We start from the raw sequence: 7783 nt of genomic DNA on the forward strand, positions 1-7783 counted from the left end.
AACTTGTGCAAAGGTTCTGAGACAGGATCATGCCTGGTATGTTCTAGAGAAATCAAGGAGTCAATGTTCCTGGAAGGGGTGAGCAAGGGGGAAAGTAGATGAGGTCAGAGAGGAGGAAAGGGGAGGCACCTGGGTGGCACAGTTGGTTGAGCATCTGACTCTTGGTTTCCTTAAAAAATAAAAAAAATAAAAAAAAATATATATATATATTTAAAGTCAATTAATTAACATATAACATATTATTGATTTCAAAGGTACAGGTCAGTGATTCATCCGTCTTATATAATACCCAGTGCTCATTACATCACTGCCCTCCTTAATGTCCATCACCCAGTTACCCCATCCCTCCCACCCCCGCCCCTCCAGCAACCCTCAGTTTCCTATGATTAAAAGTCTCTTGTGGTTTGTCTCCCTCTCTGATTAATCTTTTTAAATTTTTCTCTCCCTTCCCCTATGATCCTCTGTTTTGTTTCTTAAATTCCACATATGAGTGAAATCGTATGATAATTGTCTTTCTGATTGACTTATTTCACTTAGCATAAGTGAAGCTCCATCACATTGCAAATGGCAAGATTTCTTTTTCTTTTTTGATGGCTGAGTAGTATTCCATTGTATGTATGTGCATGTGTGTGTGTGTGTGTGTGTATATGTATATATATATAAAATTACATCTTCTTTATCCATTCATCTATCGTTGGATATCTGGGCTCTTTCCATAGTTTGGCTATTGTGGACATTGCTGCTATAAACATTGAGGTGCAGGTGTCCCTTCAGATCACTACATTTGTTATCTTTGGGGTAAATCCCTAGTAGTGCAATTGCTGGATGGTAGGGTAGCTTTATTTTCAACTTTTTTTTTTTTTTTTAAGATTTTATTTATTTGTCAGAGAGAGAGGGCACAGCAGGGGGAGCTGCAGGTAGAGGGAGAAACAGACTCCCTGCTGAGCAAGGAGCTTGATGTGGGACTTCATCCCAGGACCCTGGGATCATGACCTGAGCTGAAGGCAGATGCTTAACTGACTGAGCCACCCAGACGTCCCTATTTTCAACTTCTTGAGGAACCTCCATACTGTTTCCCAGAGTGGCTGTACCAGCTTGCATTCCCACTAACAGTGTAAGACGGTTCCCCTTTCTCTGCATCCTCGCCAACATCTGTCATTTCCTGACTTGTTAATTTTACCCATTCTGACTGGTGTGAGGTGGTATCTCATTGTGGTTTTGATTTGTATTTTCCTGATACCAAGTGATGTTGAGCACTTTTTTCATGTGTCTGTTGGCCATTTGTATGTCATCTTTGCAGAAATGTCTGTTTATGTCTTCTGGCTGTTTCTCGACTATATTATTTGTCTTTGAGTGTTGAGTTTGCAAGTTCTTTGTAGATTTTGGATACTAGCCCTTTATCTGGTAAGACATTTGCAAATATCTTCTCCTACTCTGTTGGTTGTCTTTTGGTTTTGTTGACTGTTTCCTTTGCTGTGCAAAAGCTTTTTATCTTGATGAAGTCCGAACAGTTCATTTTTGCCTTTGTTTTCCTTGCATTTGGAGACGTGTCTAGCAAGAAGTTGCTGCCACTGAGGTCACAGAGGTTATGCCTGTGTTCTCCTCCACTGAATTTTGGTTTCGGCTCACATCTGATCTGGGGTGATGAGATAGAGCCCCACGTCTGACTCCACCTTCAGCGCAGAGTTTGCCTGAGTTTCTCTCGCCCTCTGCCCCTCCCCCACTCTCTCTCTCTAGAATGAATAAATCTCTTTTAAAAAACATTCTATTTATTTGCAAGGGTGTGAACATAAGGGGGGAGGGGCAGAGGGAGAAGCAGACTCCCCACTGAGCAGGAAGACCAACACAGGGCTCGATTCCAGGACTTCAGGATCATGGACTGAGCCAAAGGCAGGCACTTAACCAACTGAGCCACCCAGGTGCCCCATGAATAAATAAATCTTAAAAAAAAAAAAAAAAAAAAAAGAGGAAGGGGACAGGTCTTAAAAAGCCCTATAAACGACTTGGAATTGAGTTAAATGGGGAAGTTTTGGAAGATTCTGAGCAGAGGGTTTTGTATTTTATGTCTTAGGCTTCTGTTCAATAAATATTTGTGGACTGATTTCAGTGGGAGCCGTATGTGAAGATGCTGACTTGAGAGTTTTATACTAATAGCGACAACTGTCGGGAGGCCCCAGGGTAGCCAGAGGGGAAGATGTTTTGAGGCAGACAAGACATAGCAGAACCTTCAGACTTTACCACATAGCTAAAAACAATTTAGAAACACCACAGAAATAATTCACATACTTTCCTAAAAAACATTTAGTAGTGATTTAATGAATCTTGACAACAAGCTTTGGGCAGGAAGCTTCTCTTCACCAGTTGCCTCCCATACTTAATAGGCCTTCAGTCCCACTGTTTTCTCATTCTTTTGAATGGAAATAAAGACGTCCTTTTGATTACTGATAAAACTTGATAGCTTTTTAATTAGGACCAATGAATAGTACATCACAAATATAGTACCATTTAGTGATACTGTAGTGTTGTCTTTAAGATTTTATTTTAGAGAGAGCACATGCGGGAGCAGGCGGAGGGGCAGAGGGAGAGGGAGAGAATTTCAGGCAGACTTTGAGCAGTACCAGATGCGGGCTCGATCTCATGGCCCTGACATCATGACCTGAGTGAAAATCAAGTCGGTTGCTAAACCAACTGAGCCAACCAGGCACCCCAACAATGTAGTGTTTTTAAAAGGAGAATCAATGTTAAGGACGCCTGACTGGCTCGGCTGGTGAAGCATGAGACTCTTGACCTCAGGATCCTGAGCTCAAGCCTCACATTGGGTGGGGAGCCTACTTTAAAAAAAAAAAAAAAACTTAAGACCTGGTAATTTGTTAAGAACTGGATCAATTTCCTCCCAGGGTGTATAACAGTTAGCTACTAGATTAGGGATCTATTGATCGTAACTGTCAGGTGGCAAGAAAGGTTAAATTATGAAGCAATTGCTTTAAGTTCTACGATGTCCTTGAGCAAGTGTTGCCTCCCTCTATAGTAACAATGATAATGATTACTTGAAATGGGATGATCTACTTTTCAGCTATAAGCCCTTTCTGTTCTTCTAGGAAGTGAGTGTTGTATTTTATATGTATTTTAATACTATGTTTTATAAATGTCTAATAAATTCTAAAAATTGCCCAGAATTATTCTGCCTTTAGTGTAGAGCTCATTTTCTCAGGAGGCAATACCAACACTCAAATGTATTTTGAATGAACCTAGTGAATGAGCTGTGTGGTGGGGATGGCCCATGTCCCCAAGGCCACTTTACTTCGTATCGGGGTGACATGACCTCCACAAAGACAGGAAAGTGACCCCCTCTTGTCAGGTTTCCCCTCTCCCATTCTTCAGTTTCTATGTTCGGAAGTACATTAAAGCTCGAGATCAGTGCTACCAAATGTCTGCTGACTGCTATTGGCCCCAAACTGTTACCGGTTTATGATCTGATAAATACAGAAACCAAGGGCAAGCATTTCGAGTTTTTGTAACTATTTGGCAGAATAATTGTCAGCTGAATTTTTTCAATCACACTGTATCTTTCAAAAACCCATCTTCATTGTATTTGGGTTTTTACAGTGTACAGTCTTCAGGCTGTGAGAGTTTGGAAATAAAATCTGGTTAAGTAAAAAGTATCTGTAACACTGTTCTAGATGACCCTTTACCTCCGATGTCTTCAGAAAAATGCCAGTTCCTGCCTCAGTCCAGCCTTGTTTTTGGAAGTGTGAATGCTAGTAGCCTGTCTTTGAACCTAGTCTTACTGTGACCTTAGCCTCCATTCCATCTCTGCAGCAGGCCTCAAATCAGTACCCTCACTTCGGCAGGCCTCCCTAGTGCTGCACCTGCTCAATGGGAGGTTCTGATTCACACTACTATCCCTGCACAGTGCAGATTGTGGTAGGAGGCTCCAGGGAATTGGTGACCAGCAGCAGGAATGCTTTGTTTGATAATCTTATTTACTACTCAAACATTATGTCACTATACATCTAAGTTTTGATAGCTTCAATGTACTTCAGTGTATTATCTAACCAGGCCCATACAGGTGCACAGGTTTTGCCTGTGTGACGCAATTCTTTTTAAATCATAAACTTTAAAAGTTTGGAGAATATAGGGTGCCTGGGTGGCTCAGTCGTTGAGCGTCTGCCTTTGGCTCAGGGCATGATCCCAGGGTCCTGGGATCAAGCCCCACATCAGGCTCCTCCGCTGGGAGCCTGCTTCTTCCTCTCCCACTCCCCCTGCTTGTGTTCCCTCTCTCACTGGCTTTCTGTCAAATAAATAAATAAAATCTTAAAAAAAAAAAAAAAAGAAGTTTGGAGACTAGGTTAGACATTCTATGAAAGTACCAATAGTCTCACAATCCCAGCATAGCAAATTTGGGTTTATTCACCTTTCGGCTCATTAAGCTCAACATATCCAAAAGCAAACCCAACCCTCCTCCCTCTCCTTGTCAGTAGAACCAAGCCAGAAAACTCCAGGTCTCCTATCATTTTACTGTAATTTCACCACGTTAGCTGTCACATTGACCTCTCCTCTTGCAGAGGCTCACTGGTCTCCAGAAACCTGGCCTATTTTGAAACTCCTTCCAGAATGATCTTCAAATTTTCCCCACCTACATTGTTTCTTCAAATATTTTCATCACACAGAAGTCTTTGGATGAAAACAATTTGAAAGGGGCTCAGATGTGAGGTGCCAGTAGCCAATACTCCTGGTAAGTAAGGGAAATTAACGTGTTGGTCCTGGGAGCAGGGGCTGAGGGGAAAGGAAATCTAGGTTTACTACCATAGCATCCACCACCATCTTAACCACCTCCCCTCTGTCCATTCAGCTCCTCCACAGATTCTTGAGATTTCTAGAGCAATTCACCTCTCTGAAAAAAGATTAGAATGCTGTCCTTGCTTTTTAGTGATTCCCACAACTGGGAATAAAATAAAAGGACTTCTATTAAACCTTCTATGTCCCAACCTCCCCAGGGAAGGGGCAGACTCTCCTCTGTGCTCTTGCACCTGTCTCTATCACTCTATGCATCTACTTTCTCTAAAAGAATGAGGCCCTTGAAGGCAGGGGGTGGGGGTGGATTATGGTTCATTCATTTACATATTCTCAGCGTCTAGCATTATGGCCAGCTTTTAATTCATACTCTGAATTTTTTGTTGAACAGTTTTACCTGTATAGTGAAATAAGATTTCAAGAATGAGGAGGTGGGAGGGGCTGAAGGAGAGAATCCCAAGGAGACTCCATGCTGTGCCCATCTGTCTCAGGGCCTTGAGATCACTACCTGAGCCAAAACCGAGACGGACACTTAACTGATCCACCCAGGCAGCCCTTAAAAATTTTAATGCAGGGGTGCCTGGGTGGCACAGCGGTTAAGCGTCTGCCTTTGGCTCAGGGCGTGATCCCGGCGTTATGGGATCGAGCCCCACATCAGGCTCCTCTGCTATGAGCCTGCTTCTTCCTCTCCCACTCCCCCTGCTTGTGTTCCCTCTCTCGCTGGTTGTCTCTCTCTCCTTCAAATAAATAAATAAAATCTTAAAAAAATTTTTTTAATGCAGGGGCACCTGGGTGGCTCAGTCGTTAAGGGTCTGCCTTCGATGGGATCGAGCCCCGCATTAGGCTCCTCCCCTGGGAGCCCGCTTCTTCCTCTCCCACTCCCCCTGCCTGTGTTCCCTCTGGCTGTCTCTGTCAAATAAAAAAAAATTTAATGCAGTTGCATAGACATGTCCAAATGAACTAGCCAGCACTCTATTTTTGACATCCAGGTTGTTTCTACATGCAATTTTGAATAGGACTATATACATATTTTGAAAAATTTCTTCAAAACTGAAAATGGATTGCTGATTATTCTCCCTAGGAACTATTATTCAGACTACCATCATTGAAGTAGTGTTATTTCCAGAAAACCTTGCCAGTGTTAAGATTTTGTTATTTCACCTCATTTTGCAGGCTCTGAATCCCTGCAAAATGATCAGGGCTGGTCAGGAAAATGGTTGAGGAGATACCAGGAAACTGCAGAACCAGGGTCAAGGACATCAAGGGGTTAACAAAGGCTTCTCTAACATCCAGGGTTCACCTCAACCTCTCTTACTGCCAAAATGCTAAAGGTGAAAGCTGAATAGGCAAATCTGCTATCAAAGATGAGGAACTGAGTTGTAAATAAAGGTGAAATAACTGAATGAACTCCCAAGTTTTAGGGTAGCTGTGAAAAGAAACATTTCAAAAAGAGTTAGCAGAGGCCACACGGTGATTAAGAAAATGAGTCAGAGAGGGTGCCTGGCCGGCTTAGTCAGCAGAGTGACTCCAGGTTGAGTTTGAACCCCGTGTTGGGTGTGGAGGCTACTTAAAAAAAAAAAAAAAAAAAAAACAACAAAAACCCAAAAAACCCTGAATCCGAACGCTTACTTCTACCTCTGAAATCTTGGGCAAAGTTACTTTCTACGAGACATTTCTGCTTCCAATGGTTGGGAGCCTGCTTCAGGCATAAAGCTCCATTATAAACTCCCCAAGGACAGGAATATTAATAAAGACAGGATCATTTCATGCATGCCAAAAGGTGGAGGGCAGGTCTGATAAAATACATTACCCACGCCTGAGAAAATAAGCAAACTATAAACGGAGACTAAGTAAAAGTTATCCATACATAGAAACCAACAGCAAACTTTTCCTAGTGGAATATGCAAGGTTTCCTTCCTAAAACTGAAACAAGTAGATGACTCTATTTGGAGACCAGGATAAGACTCACGCAAGCAAAGCCCTTATCGAGCAAAAGGATAGGATGTACTCTCTGATGCCCACTTGCTCTAGAAGAGGACCTCCCTGAATTTTGCTCCCTAGTTGTCTTAAACTCACCTTAGGCACAGCCTGCTCCTCTTACCACCTATATTCAGTGAATTAGAGCTCCTAACCAGTGCATTAATAAAGAGCTCAGCAAGGTCCTACAAAGACTTCAAAAATTACAAATTATGTATAAATTAACAATTGGAAAGCAATTTCAATTGACACTAGCCTCAAGGAACCTAAAATACTTGAGTTCATCAAAATCACATAAGAACATCACACAAAACATTTCTGAGAAAAATTATAATGGATTCTACCCAATCCTAATAATGTTATCAGGCTCTTTATTACTTTTTAAAAGATTTGGTGGGGGCACAGCGACAGGGAGAGAGAAACACCAGCAGACTCCACGCTCAGCTTGACCAGCTTGATCATGACCAGAGCCAAAACCAAGAGTCAGATGCTCAACAGACTGCGCCACCCAGGTGCCCCAGGCTCTTTAAAAAAGAAATTGAAGGGCACCTGGCTGGCTCAATTGGTAGTAGATGGGACTCATGATCTTGGGATTTTGTTCAAGCCCCATCTTGGCTGTGGAACTTAAAAAAAAAAAAAGACAGGCTTGTTCCATGTAAACTAGTATTTACACAGAAATACAGGTAACCATGAAGTAGTCAAAGAGTCAAAGCAGTCAGGAACTAGTCAAATGAATTTAAAAGGTGCCAAAAGTAATTCAATGGAGACAGTACAAATGGTGCCAGAGTTAACGGCACAGTCACATGGGTAAAAACAAACTTCAGTCCCTACCACACACCACACACAGAAATCTAAGACGGATGACAGATGTGAAAGCCAACAATTATGAACCTTTCGCAAGAAAATACCACCACCACCACGTGAGGACAGATTTTCTGACAGAAAAATATCCATTTAGAATGCTGGTAAATCAAGACTTGAGATTAAGAACTTCGACTCATCAAATTGCTAT

The sequence above is a fragment of the Ursus arctos genome, unplaced genomic scaffold, assembly GCF_023065955.2.
Source record: "Ursus arctos isolate Adak ecotype North America unplaced genomic scaffold, UrsArc2.0 scaffold_13, whole genome shotgun sequence".
In the NCBI taxonomy this organism is placed as follows: domain Eukaryota; kingdom Metazoa; phylum Chordata; class Mammalia; order Carnivora; family Ursidae; genus Ursus; species Ursus arctos.